Raw genomic sequence first — 25,241 nt, 5'->3', positions numbered from 1 at the left:
ATATATGTTGTCTTGATGGTTTGAGGTGTCTTGTCATTGATTCATGTTGAGTGTGTGTTCGAAAGGTCGTGTATGCACAATTTCACTCACCCACACACTTAGTTATTTTGTTGAAATTGTGACGACCAAATCACTCTCTAACAACCAGATCTTCATTGAGCTGCATTGTGCAGTATTGGCCCTCAGTGATTGTGCACTGTGTCCCAAAATTGTGCAAAGCTTAAGGTTTTCTCCTAGGTAGCCTGCACTGCACAATCCTAGAATTGACCAGACTGACTGTCACCCAGAATAGCGCAAAAGTTTCTCAGCAATCCATTTCAATCTGCGCTTCCTGCAAGCACATCAACCAAGCCTCTAGCTGGTCAACTAGAGATTTTGACTGGGCTGTGACCTCGGGGCTCACTCCCCCAAAAAATTGCACAAAATTTGCAAAGCTTACCCGCTCTGTTGACTGAAGAAACTGTGCAGACGTGTCAGAAAGAAACTTCATGTCCGTCACTATCTCCCTCAAAAAAATGTGCATTTCTTTCTAGCTAGTCACCTAGTTAGTTGGTCTATTGCTCACTTGGAAAACTACGTAGTTTTCATGAGTAGTCACCCAGCTACCCAACATCCTTCTCAGCTCGAAAACTTCACAAGGATGTTCAGCAAGCCAACCTCCCAGCAATTGTGCATTTTCTTCCAGTAGACTCCTATAACCCGTTGCTAGCTCCCTACAAACATTGCACAATTTTTCCAAGAAATCCTCCTACAGCCTACTGCCAAATCCCCAGAGAAATTGTGCAGTTTTTACTACCAGACCCCCCTCTACTACCTGCATTGTCTCCCTGAAAAAATTGCAAAGATATGCCCTCCAGTCGAGCCAGATCCCACGTACAATCACTGATAATGTGGATTTTCCATCTCAGCTTCCCTATGACCTCTGTGCAATTTTCATTACCAGTGCTCGGAGCCCGCATCCCGGCTCAAAATCTGCCTTACGCACTTTCAAAACCTTGCCCTCTCTCCCGGTCACCTACTTCCAAAAGCGAATGATAACACATCATGGTAGACTAGGATACTTCTGGATTTGATGTTGTCTCATCATGAGTAATTCGAGATACAGGAACATGGATGAGACATGGCATGACAATGAATGAGATGAATAAGAAATGCATGCAAGGAGATTTGTTTGTGAACATACAAACAAGGAATGCATGCGAGGAGATTGATTCATGATAGGACGAACGAGGAATGCATGCAAGGATATTTTTTCGTGAACGGACAAACACATGAAGCATGTCAAAGTACAAGCAAAGGAGAGGCATGCACGTGAAACATCAAGTGAACACTAAGACCATCGAAGACTTCGTAGACCTTTCCATGCGGAGGTGAAGCTATGATACACCAAGAGCACATCTATCACTCAACAGCACTTCTACTCGACATGCACACCACCATCAGCATGAACATACCATCTTTTTCATGTCAAGTCATGTCATGAGTCATCTCAGCCAGATCACTATTGTGGGCCACATTGTTGTAATCAATGTAATGTAACTTGGAAGTCCAAGAGACCCACATGTAAATCTGAAGAGTAATGTAAAGTCGAAAAGTCATGTAAGTCAAACAATCATGACGGAAGTCGAACAATCACAAGGGCCAATTTTACCCTTGGCTATAAATACCCCTCATTTGTACATGCAAAAGAATTTTCACCTTGACTACTCCCACATAGCCTTGAGAGTCTATAATATTTTCTTTGAGGAGTGAGTAGTGGCTCCAATACCCCACTTATGGGGTTAGGTGATGTATGGTGTACTGATGTGTCTTGGAAATTTTCCTTAATTCAAAGTCCTGTTAACAGGCCAACACGTTTTCCCACATGTATTATAATTATTTGTAAGACTAATCTTTGAACACTTGTAATGCATGTTGCTTTAGCCTGTGTTAAGATAGTTGAAATATTTCAGTTGTTCTAATACATATGCTTATTAAAATGTGTTGTATAAGTTGTTAATGTTGTCTTTCCTGTGTGGGCTACCTCATTGGACACTAGACAGAACCATTCCCATAAACTTGTCATAACGACCGTCACACTCACGTGGACTATTCCGATGGGTTTTGTATGTTCTATCCGTTCATTGTGTGTTTGTGACTGCCGCATCTGTGTGGACTACTCCATCAGAATCTGCGCATGTCCTGGTGTGTTGTGTGTCTCTAGAAGAGTTGGGACTATTCCCTTTCAACTTGAGACGCACTTCCACCTTCTCCGTCTACAGTGAAATAACTTTGACACAAGTAACACCAAGCACTTACTAGGCACTCGAACGTCATTGTTAAGAGACAAAGAAAACCATGCTCACATGCCAACAAAAAAGAGCTGAGGCATATCTTTAAGATAATGGAAACCACACCATTGTACTTGACGGGACTCCTATGCCAAATGGTGTGAAGTCTAGTTGGGACTTCATACCGAGGAGATCCCTTGAATGTTGGCAGATCTAGCACTGTCAACATTTTTGGCACTAGAAGGAGGACCAGATGACAAGATGAGTCCTCACAATCTATTTTGAATCTCCACATACTTATCATGAATAAGCATTAACTTTCTCTTCCGGAGTGTATGTCTTATGGAAATGACTTTGAAATATCTGAAGAGCTCTGGAATAACATGTCAAGTAAAACATACGATGGTGGAGGTTGACTATCCTTGGTCAGACACATAGCTGGTGTTGTAGGCTCCTTTGAAAAGAAAAAAATCTTTGAAGATTACATGACCTGTGTGTTGTTTGCATACACGCTTCGAGAGCACCCACTGCATTGGTGTTCCACACTACCTAAAAGTTCTGTTCACTCTCTCCCTCATCTGGTTGTAGAGATAGATTTTTATTTCAATAATTTTGACCATAAAGCACTCAACAAAGAAATTGTGAAATTATGGAAAGCACCTGATGAATTCATTGAATAGTTTCACATAGGCTTTTGTAATCTCGCATGGCGATTTCCTGAAGATGAAATTGATTGGGAATTTCTTGATGGAAGATTTAAGTATCTTCTTTACATATCTAAAAACATGCAATTCTTTGAATCATTCGAACCCCACTCAGCATACTTTGGTGATGGAGTTGTGCAATCACAATTGGACATAGTTGTTGTCACAAGTGATTGTTCGCCCTCCCCTCATTAAATAGCTCCACCACTGTAGAGTGATGTGGGAGAACATGCACACACATCAGTTGAACTGTCACATCCTCCTACCCCACCTACTCTTGATATCTACGCAGATTTGGCTTGCAAGCATGTTGGTTGTCATGTGGAATTGTTACCTCAACCTCCATCCTCGTGTTTTATTGATCCTCCGGACTATACTGTCTTGTGTTCTTTCATTCCAGACTCCACACTTTTTGTGAATAAGGATCAAGTTGTAGATGGAGTTGGTTTTTGTGAAACCAACCAGCATTATCATACATGATGAGTTTGTGCATGAATCTAAAGAAGAATCCACGCGAAGGATGACTCCCTTCCATCTGCGCCTCATTCTCTCTATCTTGACATCCCTTTTGATTCTGCCACTGTTGATTTCCCCTGCGAAAACTCATTTCCACATGTTTCTACTTCTGATCGTTCACAAGACACATTAAATGTCAGTTTGTCATTACATTGTGGAGAGGACACATCTTCCTCTGAAAATCCATCCCATTTGTCATCTATCATTTCTGAAAACATAGAGGGTGAACATCCTTGCTTCTCATCTACCCCTCTGTATGATTCATCAAATCATGAGGATTCCGACGAACATCCCGAATTTTCTGATCATGGCTATCGTGATCTTTGTACTTCTTCATTTAATCATGATGTTGATTCACTGGATGTTAATCTGTCTAGGCCACTGGTCTTTGATGATCTACCTATTGACAGAGTGGAAAGCCCACAGGCTATCAAGGCACTTTAGCATGGACTGATGGTTATGTTAGGCCCTCGCTATCCTGAGGCTAGTTCCACTTCCAATCAGAAAACTTTCAAAACACCGAAGGCTCCTCATCGCTCTCTGCTTTGCATTGAAGATCAATCAAACACCTAGATTTCACTTCCTCCACTTGAATCACATGATCCCATTGCTCAAGATTTGGAGGAATCTTACAAAATGAGCACGCTTGCAAAGCATAAGTTGTTGGTCTCTCACATGTTCACTCGTATGTCATAGTACAAAGAGTGTGCATGTTTATCATCTACATGCAATGTGTCACAACACCACGTTAAGTCCACATAATGTCTATCTTGTGCATTCACTCTTTTCTTTTTTGTGGATGTTTTATAACTCATAGTGTGTTGGTCTTCATTGTTATATATTTTATGTTTGTTGGTTCACTTGACTGTGATTATTGCTAACCATGCCTTCACTAACATGGGCCAGCCAATGCGCCAGGGGTTGCATTGGAAATATCACTTCACGTGAGTAGGCCCATGAATTGTTTAGCATAGGAGTAGGAGTAATATTTTCTTTCTTGCTTGATTTGATTACCTTTTTTTCTTTCACTTTTCTTCTTCTTTTTTCTTTTCTCTTTCTTTTCTTTCTTGTACCTATAGGTTAGCCTCTCGTGAAACTGTATTTGGCTCTCGAGACAAGCTGGGAAAATCTAAGAGGACCTGTACAACTATCAACACTTGGTTATCTGATGTCCTCTCTTTTTATGAAGAGATTGTTGTCTGTAGTCGATGATACCTTGATGGAAAATATGTTCTATTCAGAGTGAGTCTTGGTGAAAACCCAACGCTTGCGCTCTAACTAGCACCACATACTCTTGTCAGTTGTTTTGGGTTAACCCTTGTCAACTCATTCAATTAGAGTAAGGTGAGTGGGGAAACCTTAACATGTCATAGGTATACATAACATACTTCTCTGTAGGAACAACCTCTTATACTCTCAATAAGTCAGGATCCATCTTTCGCCTCTGAAATAAATAAGTGCCTACGCATAGTTATTTGAAAAATGAAAAATGAAAATATGAAAATATTTAAATTCTGAAAAATGAATAAGGTGAAAGAAGAGAAAGGCTTCTTATGTAGAGAGGTGATGCAAGTAACACTGTCAGGGTACTGATTAGGCTCATTGGCAGCAGAGCGATGCTTATCTTCCTGCGTGACTTCGTCGGGGTACTATCTAGGCCTGCTAGCAATGGAGCAACACCAGCAATGAAACTTAAACTCTGACTGTCATATTATTTGTGCACCAATATACCCCTCATCCCAAATTGAAAAAACTGGGTTGACTTGGCTTGGAATGTGTGCTGACCGATCAAGAGAATGGTAGGGACTACGTCTTTCAACCAAGCTAGTGTGGAAACCATGATGATCAAAGAATCAAACAAAATTTTCGGAAGGGTTTGACTTGCTTTTCATGAAACAAGGTCCATACAGAGAGTTGGAGTTATACCAATGTGTGGCCAAGTGTTGTAAAGGCTACAACCACCCTCCAAAATTTTTGCCCGCATGCAAATTTCAGAGCCTACCTTGGATCATGCAATGAATCATCCTTGGTCACTTACTGGTAAGCTGATGATTTCAAGCTCCCCTCACAGCATGTGTCATTCTCGGGCATAGGGTTTTTTCTTTGTCATGCAAATGGAATGGTGTCCTTGCTTCAAGGAAATTATGTGTGTATGAGTGGTTCTCATCATATAGACATGTTTCACACCCACTTCATGCACTTGTGTCATGAGGGTTTTTGCATCAAGAAAAGTTATGTCTTATGCATTATGGATGGTCTATGTTGTGTCACTAAGTGCCTATGTGCAATCACAGTCAGTCCTATCATGCTTACATATGTTTCACTGATTTCACACAGCCATTTTTCTAAGAAAACTAGCTTTGTTCAGCTTGCCTGAACTGTGCGCTTTGCTTCTGTAACCATCAAGATTCCTCCCTTGCCTGTTAAAGCTCTGTAGTGCACAGAGACACCAATCTCCCTTGCCTTCTGAAACCCTATAGCCCGCAGAGATCCCAACCAACACTACTCTCCAAAAATGCATAGAGCAGTCAAGCAGCCAACACTGCTCTCCAAAAATGAGCAGAGCAATCCAGCTACACTACATCTAGAAATTGCGCAGAGGTGTCCTCTCATGACCCCTGTCTCATAATATTGCTTTGAGCCTAAAAACTACGCAACGTTGTCCAAGTTTTATTATCGGTCTTGCACGTAGAAACGACACGGACAGGCGTCCCAGGGCCTCATTCTGGTAGCAAACATTGTCTGTTGAAATTGCGCAGATTTACCTCTTAGTGACTACAGGAAAAGGTGACATGTTGAAATCGCTTTCAAGGAGTTGAGGAGAAGGACCAAGTAACTGAGTAATGGAAAATATCAGGACCGCATGCAAACTCCATCGGTTGCATAATCATCTTTAGGGTAAGTATGGTAAGTAACGAACATATTTCGAAGTACACCTCTTAGTTGATTTTGAAGAACTGCTCATCATTTTCATATCACCTTGTCATCAGTAACATGCATGTGAACAAACGCAAAAAGTCATCTTATATTTTTCTTCTACAGGTCTTACTTCTTTTTCACTTGTTCGACTAACTATCATCTTCCGCATGTTGATTTCTCTGTCATGCTTGCGACCTCATTCTAGTGTTGTTCAAGGTTGTGTTTGAGTTGTGTTCACCATGTAAACATCTATCACACTCACACATGTTGTTTTATGCACTGTCATGCAAGTGTCATTGCGGTTGTTCAACGATCTATCACAAGTGTCGTGTTTTTTGCTTGTACCGTCAATCAGTCACACTGAGTATATTTTGTCTTGATGGTTTGAGGTGTCTTGTCGACAAGTCATGTTGAGTGTGTGTTTGCAAGGTCGTGTATGCAAAAGTTCACTCGCCCACACACTTAATCATTTTTTTGAAATTATTATGACCAAATAACTCTCCAACAGTTGGACCTTTGTTGAGCTGCATTACGCAATTTTGGCCTTCATTGATCATGTATTGCTGCCTAGAACTGTGCAGAGCTTGAGGCTTTCTCCCAGGCAACCTACACAACACAATCTTTGAATCGACTGGACTGACTGTCACCTAGAATAGCACAAAAGTTTCTCAGAATGCCATTTCAATCTACACTTCCCGCAAGCACATCAACCAAGCCTCCAGCTAGTCAACCAGAGGGTGTGACCGGGTAATGACCCTGAGACTCACTCCCCCAAAAAATTATGCAAAAGATGTAAAACTTTCTTACTCTACTGAGTGAAGAAGCTATGTAGACATGTCAGACAGACACTTTGTGTCTGTTAGTGTATCCCTCAAAATATTGTGTAGTTTTTCCAGCCAATCACCCAGTCAGCTAGCCTACTGCTCACCGGGAAAACTACGCAGTTTTCAGGAGAAATCACCTAGTTGCCCAGCATCTCGCTCAGCTCAAAAACTGTGCAAGGATGTTCAACAGGCCAGCCTCCTAGAAATTTCACAATCTTTTCCAATATACTCCCGCAACCCGTTGCTAGCTCCCCAAAAAATAGCGCAATTTTTCCAAGCAAGCCTCTTGCAACCCGCTGCCAGCTCCCCAAAGAAATTGCATAGTTTTTGCTACCAGCCCCCCCTTTGCTGCCTACATTGCCTGCCTGAAATTTTTTCACAAATCTACCCTCCAGCCGTTCCAGATCCCACGAATAGTCACTACTGATTTGGATTGTCCATCTCAGTCTCTGAGTGGCCTCTATGCAATTTCACTCGCACTGCCCAGAGCCCGCATCCTGGCTCAAAATTTGCCTTGCACAATTTCAGAGCCTTCGCTCTCCCAGTCACCTAAATTCGAAAGCGAACGATAATGCTTCATGGTAGAGTAGGAGATTTCTGGATTTGATGTCATCTTGTCATGAGTAATTGCAGATACAAGCACATGGATGAGACATGACACGACGACGAATAGGATGAACAAGGAATGCATGCAAGGATATTTGTTTGCAAATGGATGAATAAGGAATGCATCCGAGCACATTATTTCACGAACGGACAAACGAGGAATGCATGTAAGGAGATTTGTTCGTGAACGGATGAACACATGAAGCATGTCAAAGTACAAGCAAAGGATAGAAATGCACGTGCAACATCAAGTGAACACCAAGACCATCGAAGACTCCGCACACCTTGCCATGTGAAGGTGAAGCTATGATACACCAAGAGCATATCCATCACTCGACAACACTTCGTCTTGTCATGCACACCACCAGCAGCATGAACATACCGTCTATTTCGTGTCAAGTCATGTCATGAGTCATCTCGGCTACATCACTACTGTGGGCCACATTGTTGTAATCAATGTAATGTAACATGGAATTCCAAGAGACCCACATGTAAATATGAAGAGTCATGTAAGTCAAATAGTCATGAGGGAAGTCAAACAGTCACAAGGGCCAATTTTACCCTTGGCTATAAATACCCCTCATTTGTAGATGCAAAAGACTTTTCACCTTGGCTCCTCCCACATAGCCTTGAGAGTCTATAATCTTTTCTTTGAGGAGCTAGCAGTGGCTCCAATGCCCTTCTTACAAGTTTAGTGATGTATGGTGTACCAATGTGTCTTAGAACTTTCTCTTAATTTAGAAGCATGTTAACAAGCCAGCGCGTTTTCCCGCATGTATTTTAATTATTTGTAAGACTAATATTTGAACACTTGTAATGCATGTTTCTTTAACCTGTGTTAAGAGAGTTGAACTATTTTAGTTGTTCTAATACAGATGCTTATGAAAATGTGTTGTATAAGTTTTTAACGCTGTCTTGACCATATGGGTTATCTCGTTAGACACTAGATAGAACCGTTCCCATAAACTTGTCATAACAATCGTCGCACTCGCATGGACTATTCTGCTAGGTGTTGTACATGTTATTCGTTAATTGTGTGTTTGTGATTGTTGCATCCGTGTGGACTACTCCACTGGAAGTTGTGCATGTCCTGCTATGTTGTGTGCCTCTAGAAGAGTTGGGACTATTCCCTTTCAACCTGAGACTCGCTTCCACCTTCTCCCTCTATAGCGAAACAAATTTGACACAAGTAACACCAAGCACTCACTAGGCACGTGAACCTCACTGTTCAGAGACAAAGAAAACCACTCTCATGTGCTAACGAGCAATATCTGAGGCATATCTTTAAGATAATGGCGACCGAGCCATCGTATCGGATGGGACTCCTACACCAAACAGTGTGAGGTCTAGTTGGGACTTCATACCGGGGAGATCCCTTGAATGTTGGTGGGTCCAGCACCGTCAACAAAGTGCAAAGAAAAATAAGAAATATCAATCTAATTAGTTACACAGTGAAAATTTTGGAAGGATTAGTATGGCCTGCAAGGACAGTCATATTTTTTCTTAAATAAATGAAATTCTATATTAAATAATCTAATTAAAACATATATGGAATAGGAACATGAAATAGTGAATGTCATGCAAACATATATGAATACTAACTTGACAAATGTTTGGGAATTTTTAAATATTGGCCAAAGGAACCACTTCTATAATAACCTCATTCTTGAGAGGAAAATACTTCCATGGAGGGAAAAAAGATCCACATGCAAAATCTTTATACAGTGCTTAAATATATAGAGTATATGGCTTGTACGAAAGTGGTCATGCCCTTAAATAATTTTCAATAATACAAGTATGTATATGGCCAACCTAAAGCCAAGAACTATGAAACCATAAATGGAAATTAATCAAATGTAAGTCATTGGGATGACATGGCATGAGGAACCTGACAAGAATTAAAAAATAATATAAGCACCTATAGTTATTAAAACCAAATGAACAACCACGAAAAGTATAGACAATTCTTAGAACAGTTGTCTCCCTAAGTCCAACACACACTACAAAAGCATACCCATAAGAGAAGAAAAATAATTTTTCTACTACCATACCCTAGGAAAAAAACTTTTAAAAGGAAAACAATCTATTCTATAAGGGTTTTAACCCATAATATTTACTTGTACATGGCCAAATAGGGTCACCATACTTTTTTTGTGAGTCCAACAAACAGGACTCAAACACTGCAAAAGCATACGTGTAAGAGAAGAGAAATAATTTTGCTACTACCATACCCTAAGCAAAAAACTTTTAAAAGGAAAACAATCTATTCTATAAGGGTTTTAACCCATAATATTTACTTGCACATGGCCATATAGGGTCACCATACTTTTTTCTTGAGTCCAACACACTGCAAAAGCATAACTGTAAAAACAGAAAAATAATTTTGCTACTACCATACCCTAAGAAAAAAACTTTTAAAAAGAAAACAATCTATTCTATAAAGGTTTTAACCCATAATATTTATTTGTAAAGTTTTAACCCATAATATTTATTTGTAAATGGCCAAATAGGGTCACCATACTTTTTTCAATGAAAACAATAATTAACCCTTTAGTATTAACGCTTCGAAAAAGAAAAAGAGAAATAGTTCTAACAAAAAGGCTTTTAAAAAACATGATTTTGGGGTTAGGTTTTGAAAATGTTACCAGAAGTAATCTCGTTGACTAAACTTGGAAGAACTAGAACCACCTGCAAATTTACCTATAATTTTTTTGTGTTGCAGCTACGAAAAAAGCCTATATAGAGTCGAAACATCTACGGAGGGAGCCAAGCCTCTGTTAGCATCTTTTTTTACTGGAAAAAAAATAGTATGATAACATTCAACTTCAAAGCGTTACGTAATAAACAAATGAAAATTGTTAGAATCTTGTAAAAGCTTACTGGAGCTCAACATTTGCATCATTCTAGTCGTGAATGTAATCCATTCTGGAGTAAAGGAAGGTCTGCATAGGTAGAGATATCAAGAATTTGACGGTACAAATTTCAAGAAGTGAGCAAAAGATATCCAGTTGCAGTAAGGTTTGAACAGAGTTGCAGAGCTCTTTCTCACTACAAACCCATCAACACAATGAAATCATGACGACAGCGCTGGGTTGGGTAGATACCCTAACTCCCGCTCAAACAATTTACATCGTTCATTAAACGAGATTCAGTGGACACCATTCAAACCAATAGCTGGCTATGATTCCTTGATGCCATAAGTCAGAAATCACGTGATGCTGGTCTAAGTGGTAAGCATCGTGAATGGTGTTGTATTATAAATTTTATAAAGAACACAAAGTCTATTGTTGTGTCAAACTAACATATGGATGAATGTGAACTGATTGCAAACAACCCATAACCTGTGTGTGTGAGAGATGCAAAATAGGTATGAAGTTCCCAAAAATCGTGATAATAGGGATTAAAATTATTCCAAATGAATGTAATGCCGAAAATCCATGAGACTGGGGCATAGAATTATTGTAAATGTAGAACACAGCTACGAAATCCTAAAGGTAAAGTTGTTACAATGTAGAACACAGCTACGAAGTCCTAAAGGTAAAGTTGTTATGGTATATGATATACATTTAAAGGTTAATAAATTTGAAGGTTTATATATATATAAACCTAAATCTAAACGCATTCATACATATAGGGGTAAAAGAAAAAGAAACATAAAAATAGAATGGGAAAGGATAATATTAAAAGACAAACGTTTAAGAAAAAGAAAGATAAGCTCTAATGCACCACAATTTCCATTATAATTATAACTTGAGCAGTGATGTCAGGAACTAAAGGAATCTTTCATGAGTATATAGTATAATTAACCGATAATGACCACTTTGCACAAGTAACATAAACAATTAGGCGAGTAAATTAAAAATCACAAAGAAGAATGGTTTTTGAAGTTCTGAGATGTTGTTTAAAAAATATTGTGTCAAATTTTTTTATGCACAAGAATTTCTATTATAATTATAACTTGTGCAGTGATGTGAGGAACATAGTAATTATATACCAAAATTTTTAAAGGAATTTTCCATGACTATATAGTATAATTAATAGATAATGACCACCTTGCACAAGTAACATAAAAAATCAGGTGAGCGAATTAAAAATCACAAAGAAGAATGGTTTTGGAAGTTGTGAGATGTTGTTTAAAAAAATATTGTGTCAAATTTTTTTTATGCACCAGAATTTCCATTATAATTATAACTTGTGCAGTTATGTGAGGAACATGGTAATTATATACCAAAACTTTTAAAGGAATCTTCCATGACTATATAGTATAATTAATAGATAATGACCACCTTGCACAAGTAACATAAATAATCAGGTGAGCGAATTAAAAATCACAAAGAAGAATGGTTTTGGAAGTTGTAAGATGTTGTTTAAAAAAATATTGTGTCAAATTTTTTAATTTTTTTATGCACCGAAATTTCAATTATAATTATAACTTGAGGAGTGATGCCAAGAACATGGTAATTATATATCAAAATTTTTAAAGGAATCTTCCATGACTATATAGTATAATTAATAGATAATGACCACCTTGCATAAGTAACATAAACAATCAGGTGAGCGAATTAAAAATCACAAAGAAGAATGGTTTTGGAAGTTGTGAGATGTTGTTTAAAAAAATATTGTGTCAAAATTTTGGACAATTAAACATTTTTCCTACATGAAAAGAGAGATATGTTATAGATATATTAGGCATGGTAAATTGAGAGAGACAAAAAGTGAGGAGCAAGGGAAATGAACTTGCATGTGTTTTTCTTATTCACTAGAGAATATATTATATTTGAAACTAAGAGAATCTTATTCATTTTTTCTAGTTTATACTTTGTATAAACTAGAGCCTCGTACATGTTGATACTTTTGTTTATTTATTTAGTTATTTTTAATTCATACAACATTTTATTTTTTGTTGATTTATACATATCTTCACAAAAGAAATTCAACTAAAAATTAGCTTATGTGTGTTGTAGTTGTACAAGCTCCTACCTCATCAAGCTCATGAACATAGGTTGGTAACACTCATTTTACATTTTAGTTAGAGTGCATGCACAATTAATAAAGATTGGTGTTGATAAGATTATTGTCATTTCCTAGTAATTTTGTTTGATGTGAAAATATGTATCTTCAATATAAGAACATTCTTCTCAACATTAATTTTATTGTGTTAATGTTCCCGACAAATGATAGGAAATCCATCATTTATTAAGTCTTGAAATTTGATGTTTGGATCCATGGCCAAATTTTGTTAACATGATTGTTTGTATATTCATTAGAAACTTTTCCACTTATAGTCATGTTACAACAAAATCTCTCACTTCTAGTAATAAGTCCAAAATTTTGAGTGTGAGACCCATGACACCTCAAAGGGGGCTATTGTCACCTCATCAATGCTCTTCTCACTTCTGTCTAGTTGTCTTCTAACTGAGGTGAGGTTCTCCTTATAGATCATATAGATCTAATGATTGACCCAAAATAAGCCTAAATCTCTCTAAAGCATATAATTCACATTCCACTAATAAAATGTTCTAATAAATTAGGGTTTAGGTGTAAGATAGGATTGTTAGGTTTCTTAGAGCAATAAAGGTTAGAGATCAAACTTAATGTCCCTAAACATCATAAATATAGGATCTCCCAAGAAAGTGGATTTTAATCCATTACAAAAGGTATAAAGTGGTGGATATTGAAGGATAAATGTCTTATCCTATCAAAGAATTTATAAGCACATCGAGTCACAGGAGTAAATCTATAGAAGTGAACAAATGGTAGTGATTTCAAGAAGAAATATAGAAGATAAAGTGTTGTTCTAGACACCCTAAGGCTATTACCCTTTGAAAATGTACGTGTTTTATACCTTTTAAATAGAGTTCTAATTTCAAGCACACATACATCACAAAAAAAATTCTTATATTAGAATTAAATTATTCACTACTCCTAGATAGTTTCCTTAAGAGATCTACTTTCTTATAATATTTTCAAATAAATTTTAGGAAAATATTTCAAACTATCATAATGTTTACTTAAATGAAAAAAATTGCATAGTGGTTACTAAAAATTTCACAATTATTTGGGTTATGTAGATTAGTTTGTGGCTCTGTTACACTTCCTTCACGTTGTTGACAAAGCTCTATACCTTACCTAAGTAATTTTAGGGATTTTTCTCTATTATCACCATGTTGAAGGATCATGAGGGAATGCTTCGAATTTGATTCTAGTTATAATCATACTTTTGTACGAAAAAATTAATTGCAAGTCACATAACAAATGCATCATAGGTAGACTCTATTGTTGCACTTTGTGCATGTTTTTACCGTGTATGTCCCTGGAAGTCTTACAAAGTTCACATCCATAATTCAATTTCCTTACCTACCAAGATGAGAGTGTTGTATAAATAGGGACTATAATTGCATATAGTCCCTATTGGGCACAAGAGGAAGGGTAATTCCTTTAGCTCTATGTGCTCAAGAATTTTTGGATTTCCTACCAATACTTCTACTAGGAGGAAATTAAAAATTGACAGTTCAATGCATTATAATTTTTATCCCAAAAGTTCTAAGTGTGACCTATTCATAGGTTTCTTCTAATTACAAAATGTAATCCAAAATTATAAAATCTTCAAGATGCATCCATTGTCCTGAAACATGCTTAAACCCTTAATATTGTCATCAAAGACACCTCTATTATGGAAATGTTCAAATCTTGAAAGTAACTGATGTAACTAACATTTTTATCTTGAATTTTCCAATATAAATAAACTAAACCTACAAGTGCAATATTATCAAACTCCAACACTAACACACATCTTTTGCAGATTCAAACTAACTAGGCGCACTACATGGAGGTCCCTCCTTTTTATTTATGTATTACCCAATTTTGTATTGGATAGAATTATTGGTAAATATACACATGTGAGAAAAATCTCCTTCATTATTTTATACATATGTATTAATGATATATTTGATCTTCTCTTCATACTCTTATTAAAACCTCACATTTGTTGACATGATATTATAGATATAACATTGCCATCTAGTGGAACAACATTAGTAGATAATAAGACTTCATAACCTTTTTTGAAAATAAGAATATTAGATACCTTTATTGGTAAAAGAATTATATACTAACCAATGTTATAATCATAATAACTGAATAAAAACATAGACATTAGCACTATAATCATTTAACACCATTTTCTTTAAATCCTAATGGAGACTTTAAATTTATCAACATTTTCTTTAACTCATCTTCCATTTGATCTTATGGTACAACTCTTTTCCTCTTAATCCACATCATCTAGGAATCATAGATAGTTAAGGAGGTAAACCACACATGAATAGTATTCCAATACAAAATTCTAGAAAGTTTAGTCATATCATGAAAATATTTGCAACCCTCATCCACTAGGTATGTGTGGAATTATGTAGAGAGAACAAAAATAAATATGTTATCGTTTGGTTTTGTGGTGGAATGTTCCATTTTTTCAAAGATTTCAATTTCCTCCTTACCATATCCATGTATTGCATACCTTGCCATCATAGCATTCTAAGTGACTATTTTTGTATCTATGCATGAAATATGCATTTTACAAACCATTCAAATATGCCTTGATAATGCATGAATGATTTTGCTTCTTTGTCATTCGTGAAGGGAGAAAGTTGATAATCCTATATAAGTCTAATTAAGTATGATCTTTGCCTTGTTCCTTATAGGTATCTTGTAAAATTAGAAATAGAAATAATACATTATATTGAGTCTTAAATTACACACCTTTCCTAAGTAAATGCATCTCTTGCATCAACAAATGCACATATGGCTTGAGCAAATGTACACCATGCATCAACAATGCACATCGTGCCTTAGAAAATGCATGTTATTCCTTTGGAAATCCATTCCCTACCTCATGAAATGAACATCATGCTTCACACACACACGCAAACTTATCACAAACATTTTATTGTATTAGAAGAAAATTATTGAGCATTCCTCTATAGTTTCCTTAGGACCACATAATGCCTATAACTTTTTCAATATATATTTTAGTGCAAGAATACAAACTATTGGTGTTTTTAGATATAGTGATAGACATATGGCAATCCTTCCTCAATTTTTCAGGATAGTTTGTATGATTTGGATAATTTTGTGGCCATGTAACAGTACCTTGACTTTACTAATAGAGAGTGCACCGTACCTATGTAATTTCAGGGGCCTTTCACTATTATCACCATTATAAAGGATCACAATGGCGTAAAGCCACACTAATTTGAGTTATAATCATACTTTATATGGCTTGAATTAACTACAACTTATCTAAATAATGCATCATATGGATACTTTGTTGTTCCATTCTTTTCATGTTGATCCACCATCATGTCTATCCTTGGAAAACTTACCAAGTTTCCATCAATAATTTAATTTACTTACCACCTAAGGTGATGGTGCTACATAAACAGGGACTACCATTCCAACATTTAATTTGTATTTCTCTCTAGAAGTAGGGAAATTCCTCAATATTTGTAATCCTATGTATTATTGGTTTTCCTACCACTACTTCCTGGATGAAATGAGTGATTCAAAGATCACATCATTAAACTTTGTAAACCAAAAGTTTTGATGGTCACCTATTCATTGGTTGCTTCTAATTACAAAATGTAGTCCTAAATCAATAATTTTTCAAGATGCATTTGTTCTCCTAAAACATACTTGATCCCTCAATATCACATCAATTAAAACCTTCATTGTTGAAGTTCTCAAGTCCTAAAACCAAATAATACAACCAACATTTTATGTTGAGTTTTTCAGTATTAACAAACTCAACTTGCAAGTGTAATATGGGAAACCTCCAACACTCACACATAGTGTTATATAGATTCAAAATAACTGGAAAAACTACATGGAGGTGGCTTTTGTTTATTTATATATTACATAATTTTGTCTAGGATAAAATTTTTGGTAGCTAACCACATGTGAGGGAATTAACCCATCATTATTATCTATAAACATTCATAGGAAGGGAACCTTTGATGTTGAATTCATATTCTTCTTAAAAAATCACATTGGTTTATGTGGTACTATAGATATACTATTTGAATTCAATGGAACAACAATAATATATAACAGGACTTTATAACTTATGTTATAAATAAGTTTACAGATATGATGAAAATATTTTCAACCTTCATCCATTGGACCTATGTAGCAATATGTAGAGAGGGCATTGATAAATTTGGCATTTTTGATATCACGGAAAAATAAACATTTTTCATTGTAGTGTTTAAGTCCTGAAAGAAACTAGTACAATTAGCATTTTAACTTGAGTTTGTCAGTATTATCAAACTTGAATTGCAAGTGCAATATGGGAAACATGCAGCACTCACACATATCCTTCTATAGATTCAAAGTGAATTAACACATTACATGGAGGTTCCTCCTCTTTATTTATATATTTCCTATTATTGTCTTGGACAAATTTATTGGTAGCTAACCACATATGAGAGGGTTTTTCCATCATGTCTTTAGAAATTCATAGGAAGGGCACTTATGACATTGAATTAATACCCTTATTAAAAATCACATTGGTTGATGTGGTACTGCAAATATACTATTAGAATTTGATGGAACAATATTAATAGATAACAAGACTTTATAACTTATGTCATAAATAAGTTGACTGAAATGATGAAAATATATGCAACCCTCATCCACTACGCCTATGTGACAGTATGTAGATAGAACACTAATACATTTAAAATTCTTTGTTATTGAGGTGGAATATTCCATTTTTCCAAATATTTATATTACTTCCTTACCACATCCATGTATGATATACCCTACAATCATAGCATTCTAAGTGAATATAATGTTTGTATTTACTACCAAAATATGCAATTTATATGTCATTCAAATATGGCTAAATATGCATGCATGCTTGAATTTATTAATCATTTGAGAAGGGAGGAAGTGAAGAATATCTTCTAGGTCAAGAGTAATTTCTAAGTTTTTTACTTTCACCTTATAGAAATATTAGAAAATCATAAAGAGAGAATAAGTTATCTTCAGAGTTGGAAAATGCACATCCCCACTCTGTAAATGATGCCCTACCTTGGAAAATGCATGGTCTGCCTCAATAAATTCATGCATAACATTAGAAAAGGATAAACAAATGCACACATTACCTTAGTAAATGTGTATCCTACCTTAAGAAATGAACACCATGGTTTTGATGCTTCAACAAATTAACTTTTGAAAAGTTTTAATTAGAAATCCTGTTGGCAATGGCTATGTCTATAATTGTCTAGTATGATCGATCTAGACCTAAATCCTCTTTTGAAATATTCATATATTATATTTAGTGGTGAAAGTTGTTTATTATTATAAAAAGGATAAATAATATGTTATTAAGATATCTTAAAACTTTGTAAAAGAAAAAAAAACTACTATTGGACTTGTCCACCATACAGTCTAGGTTAATACAAAATACTTAGTCTTTAATGGTGTTTGTAATGATAGAGCTTGGCCATTATTACCCATGAGTGGTAGTTGGAGATGATAAAACAAAGCATTTCTAACTTCTTAGCTCAATACTTTTAGTTATTTTCTAGTCATCATAAGCTCTAAATATTTTGGGACTATATTAGTTGACAAATATTTGAAATTTGGGAACTCCAAAAATTATAAAATATAACTAAGGGAGAGATGGGATAATATAACCTTTAGTACAATCATTAATTACTATTGATCAACATGTCTACACATATATAGGATACTCATCAATGTGACATGGTTTCACCACATCATTTGTAATTTTGTTTTGGCTTAGGGAATGCTTGCATTGCCTCAATAAATGCACACCATACCTAGGAAAATGCACATCTTGCCTCATCAAATACACACTCTTCCTTATAAAATGCATGCCTTTCCTCAAGAAATAAAATTCCTACTTGTGATGCTTCAAAAAATTGAATTTTGACAAGTTTTATCCAAACATCTTGCTAACGATTATTATATCCACAGTTGTCCACTATGATTGGATTGGAACCCAATTCTTCTTCTGAAATATCCATTGAATATGTTTGGTGATGAAAGGTTCTTTTTTTATTTTTATTAACAGTTTTGGGGTATTCTTTGAAAACATTATTAATATTAACTCTTCTAGGAGAATCCATAATAGTGAAAGTAAGATATTGAATTCGAGTACACTATTAAACGTTGTTTGATTAAATTTTTAGTTGAAGGTTTGGAAGCTGAATATTCATTAGTGTTTGCATTTTCTAGTCCCATTTGAAAAACTCAAATATAGTCAAACTCAAATAGAATTAATGTTATCAGTGAATAATAATATTTGAAGGGAATATTTATATTGTATAGGTTGGCTATGTAAACTTATGATTGACTACATTGCATTAATGTAAGTGTTCAATTTAATTTTCCGCTCTGCATGCATAAAACTCCCTTCTTATTTCACTAATTTTTACAACAAAACTAATTAGATACAAGAATACATGTATCAAATCATAGTAACTATTTATTCTAAAGACGTTAATATATTGTAGTTCTACTTTATTAGTTGTTGAAATATGTGAACTATTCCTTTGATTTAGTAATTAATCTTCTACTTCTATTTGAAACATATAATTTTCTTCTAGTTATCTAAGTCAATGTAATAGTGCACATATATTAAAATAGTAGTTAGGGTATATATTCATCATAGTTAATTCAATTTAATTTTAGGTCACATATTTTTCCTTTGGATATATATATATATATATATATATATATATATATATATATCATTTCACAAACTTTTGAAAGATATGTGGAGAAGATTAGGCAGATTTCAAGTATATGAGGAACTAAAGGAGTCTTTAGAGAAAAGAAGACAGGGCATGATCAACAAAAGATAGAGAATTTATTGAGAATGAGAAATAGATTATGGTTATAGTTGAATAAGGAAAGGTTATAGGGTCATGGTAAGAAAATCAAGGCTACGTTGTATGGCCCTTTTTGATATATTTGAGATGTAGAAAATAATAACTATAAACATAGTCTATCCCCCATATATTCACATTACATGGTGGTGACCATAGAGAATCTCAACTTTATGATATTTCCATGATAGATTAGGAGGAGAAGGTCCCACCTTCCATATATGCCTTCACACTAGATGCTCAAGCAAAGTTGGCAGAGGACAATTTTTTCAAACGAGGTCAAAAACTAGAAGGCAAGGGCAACATTACCTTTAGCATATTAGTTTGAAATGACAACTTCCAATCAAATAAAAATGGTATTTTAGGAGAAGGTAGAGGAAAAAATTCCTCATTGCATTTAATAAGTAGTGTTGGGATCAAAAGCCACCCAAAATGAGAAGGTATGATCTAGATTGTATCATTATATTATTTCATCTATCTCAATGCTTTAAGAGTGGAAAATTTGAGGAATTAGCTTGCAAATTCATTTTAATAATGAATCCCAGTTTGGCGAATTAGGGTATGAAATATTCTAGGGCCATTTTGAGGCATTAAACAGCATTGTATAGGGTGAAAATTTTCTCACTTTGGTGTGGGACATGAAGTCATTTCTATGAAATCATAAATCTTTCCAATGGTGTAAGAGTCACATAAATTAGAGCTTGTTATGAAAAAATTATGTTACTCTCAAGATGACCAATGATGATTGACCATCATTGTACAAGTGGATTCCATGTTAACCCTCATTATACATACATCTAAGGGCTAACCACATGTGGAATATGAAGAAGACTCTAGAAAGTGCAAAATTGTAGCTCTAGTTGAGAGATGAGGGAGTTGAGTTGAAATCATATTCAGTAATCAGGCTATCTTATATAATGGGTCAGTAAGAGGAGTAGGGGAATAGAGGTTCCATTCTATGTGACTATATTTTGTTCCATAGTTGTGTATAGAAACTAGGAGTGTAAAGAAAGATAGAAAAGATAAGGGGATTAGGATTTTGTAACATCCATAGATGCCAAATGTCTTAGATAACTTGAAAAAGAGTAAAACTTATTTCTACGTATACCATTTCCATACCAGAGAAAAGAGTGCAAAGTGACCTCATCTTCTACCTAAATTTTCTCCAATAAATGTGTCCTTAGAAAAATATTTGTATATTTCCTTATATTTTCTATTTCTTACCTTTCATATAATTTAAATCATTAAAAAAATTTAAAAAAAATTAATAATTTGATTTGATTTATTATAATGAATTATTATAATAAAAATTTGAAATATTTTACATATCAACTTGATAAATATATAAATAAACAATAAAACATGGTTAACTCGCACAAAATTTTAAGGGATGATATGGAAATGAATAATAATACAACATGATTGACAAATAATATCACATGATTGATGTTCATAACAATATTTAAAATTATGAAATAATATATCATTTATTTTCCCATTTATATAGACATGAAAGTGTGAATTAAAAATAAAGGATGTTATAAAATATTAAAAATAATATATAAATGTTTTTCCGTCTTCTAAAATTTTCAAATAATATAAATAATTTTAAAAATAAAATTATTTTCTAAAACTTTTTAATTCAAAAAATCACAGGTTTAAAAAAGTGAGTTTATGTAAAATTAAAATGTATAATTCAATAAAAATAAATAAATGAAAATGGCATTTAATTAATATATAATATACTTTTAAAGAAAGTAAATGACTATATATATGATTTGCGTAATTAACAAGTAATAAAGTGTATCCTACCTTAAGAAATGAACACCATGGTCTTGATGCTTCAACAAATTAACTTTTGAAAAGTTTTAATTAGACATCATGTTGGCAATGGCTATGTCTACAATTGTCCACCATGATCGATCTAGACCCAAATCCTCTTTCGAAATATTCATAGATTATATTTAGTGGTGAAAGCGGTTTATTATTATAAAAAAGATAAATAATATGTTATTAAGATATCCTAAAACTTTGTAAAAGAAAAAAAAATACTCTTGGCCTTGTGCACCGTACAATCTAGGTTAATACATAATATTTAGTCTTTAATAGTGTTTGTAATGATAGAGCTGGACCATTATTACCCATGAGTGGTGGTTGGAGATGATAAACTAATGCATTTCTAACTTCTTAGCTCAATACGTGTAGTTATTTTCTAGTCGTCATAAGCTCTAAATATTTTGGGGTTATATATTAGTTGACAAATATTTGAAATTCAGGGACTCCAAAAACTATAAAATATAACTAAGGGAGAGATGGGATAATATAACCTTTAGTATCATCATTAATTAATATTGATAAACATCTCTACATGTATATAGGATACTCATGAATGTGACATGGTTTCACCATATCATTTGTCAATTTGTTTTGGCTCATGGAATGCCTACATTGCCTCAATAAATGCACACCATACCTAGGAAAATGCACATCTTGCCTCATCAAATACACAATCTTCCTTATAAAATGCATGCCTCGCCTCAAGAAATGAAATTCCTACTTGTGATGCTTCAAAAAATTAAATTTTGACAAGCTTTATCCAAACATCTTGCTAACAATTATTATATCCACAGTTGTCCACTATGATTGGGTAGGAACCTAATTCTTCTTTTGAAATATCCATTAAATATGTTTGGTGATGAAAGGTTCTTTTTTATTTTTATTAATAGTTTTGGTTATTCTTTGAAAACATTATCAGTATTAACTCTTCTAGGAGAATCCATGATAGTGAAAGTAAGATATTGAATTCTAGTACACTATTAAACATTGTTTGATTAAATTTTTAGTTGAAGGCTTGGAAGCTAAATATTCATTAGTGTTTGCATTTTTTAGTCCCATTTGGAAAACTTAAATATAGTCAAACTGGAATAGAATTAATGTTATAAGTGATTAACAATATTTGAAGGGAATATTTATATTGCAGAGGTTGGATATGTAAACTTATGATTGACTACAATGCATTAATGTAAGTGTTGAATTTATTTTTTCGCTCTGCATGCATAAAACTCCTTTCTTATTTCAATAATTTTTACAACAAAACTAATTAGATACAAGAATACATGTATAAAATCATAGTAATTGTTTATTCTAAAGATGTTAATATATTGTAGTTCTACCTTATTAGTTGTTGGAATATGTGAACTATTTCTTTGATTTAGTAATTAATCTTCTACTTCTATTTGAAACATATAATTTTCTTCTAGTTATCTAAGTCAATGTAATAGTGCACATATATTAAAATAGTAGCTAGGGTATATAGTCATAATAGTTAGTTTAATTTAATTTTAGGTCACATATTTTTCCTTTGGATATATATATATATATATATATATATATATATATATCATTTCATAAACTTTTGAAAGATATGTGGAGAAGATTAGGTAGATTTATTTTCAAGTATATGAGGAACTGAAGGAGTCTCTAGAAAAAAGAAGACAGGGCATGATCAATAAAATATAGAGAATTTATTGAGAATGAGAAATAAATTATGGTTATAGTTGAATAAGGAAAGGTTATAGGGTCATGGTAAGAAAATCAAGGCTAAATTGTATGGCCCTTTTTGATATATTTGAGACGTAGTAAATAATAACTATTAACATAGTCTACCTGCCACATATTCACATTACATGATGGTGAGCATAGAGAATCTCAACTTTATGATACTCCCATGATATATTAGGAGGAGAAGGTCCTACCTTCCATATATCCCTTCACACTAGATGCTCAAGCAAAGTTGGTATAGGACAATTTTTTCAAACGAGGTCAAAAACTAGAAGGCAAGGGAAACATTACCTTTAGCATATTATATTGAAAGGACAACTTCCAATCAAAGAAAATTGGTATTTTAGGAGAAGGTAGAGGAAAAAATTGCTCACTGCATTTAATAAATAGTGTTGGGATCAAAAGCCACCCAAAATGAGAAGGTATGATCTAGATTGTATCATTATATTATGTCATCTATCTCGATACTTTAAGAGTGGAAAATTTGAGGAATTAGCTTGCAAATTCATTTTAATAATGAATCCTAGTTTGGCGAATTATGGTATGAAATCTTCTAGGGCCATTTTGAGGCATTAAACAGCATTGTATAGGGTGAAATTTTTCTCACTTTGGCGTGGGACATGAAGACATTTCTATGGAATCATAAATCTTTCCAATGGTGTAAGAGTCACATAAATTAGAGTTTGTTATGAAAAAATTATGTTACTATTAAGATGACCTATGATGATTGACTGCCATTGTACAAGTGGATTCCATGTTAACCCTAATTATACACACATCTAAGGGTTAACCACATGTGGAATTTGAAAAAGACTCTAGGAAGTGCAAAATTGTAGCTCTAGTTGAGAGCTGAGAGAGTTGAATGGAAATCATATTCAGTAATCAGGCTGTCTTATATAATGGGTTAGTAGGAGTAGGGGAATAGAGGTTTCATTCTGTGTGACTATATTTTGTTCCATAGTTGTGTAGAGCAACTAGGAGTGTAAAGAAAGATAGAAAAGATGAGGGGATTAGGATTTTGTAACATCCATAGAGGCCAAATGTCTAAAACTTATTTCTACGTATACAATTTCCATACCAGAGAAAAGAGTACAAAGTGACCTCACCTTCTACCTAAATTTTCTCCAATAAATGCGTCTTTAGAAAAATATTTGTATATTTTTTTATATTTTCTATTTCTTACTTTTCATATAATTTAATTCATTAAAAAATAATAATAATAAAACTAGAAAAAAAATTATTAATTTTATTAGATTTATTATAATGAATTATTCTAATTCAAAATATTTTACATATCAACTCACTAAACAATAAATATATAAATGAACAATAAAACATAGTTAAGAGCACAAAATTTTAAGGGATGATAGGGAAATGAATAATAATACAACATGATTTGAAACTATGATATGGCTCACATGATTGATGTACATATGAAATAATATATCATTTATTTTCTCATTTATATAGAAACTATGATATGGTCATGACTAATAATATCACATGATTGATGTTCATAACAATATTTAAAATTATGAAATAATATATCATTTATTTTCCCATTTATATAGACATGACACTGTAAATAAAAAATAAAAAATGTTATAAAATATTAAAAATAATATATAAATGTTTTTACGTGTTATAAAATTTTCAAATAATATAAATAATTTTAAAAATAAAATTATTTTTTAAAACTTATTAATTCCAAAAATCAAATGAAAATGACTATATAATATACTTTTAAAAAAAGTAAATGACTATATGTATGCTAGTGATTTGCGTAAATAACAAGTAATAAATTTGTTATGCTTTTCTTAAGTATAAAATAACCATTAAAAGCAAAAGTAAGTGACCATAAGAAATTAAATCCAGAAGATTAAAGCAGACCATAAGAGATTACGAGACAACCGTAATGTTGACGAC

Source organism: Pinus tabuliformis, chromosome 2_1, assembly GCF_031772625.1.
Source record: "Pinus tabuliformis cultivar Carrire ecotype Pingquan chromosome 2_1, CPIR1, whole genome shotgun sequence".
NCBI lineage: Eukaryota > Viridiplantae > Streptophyta > Pinopsida > Pinales > Pinaceae > Pinus > Pinus tabuliformis.
This window is presented reverse-complemented; position numbering follows the sequence as displayed.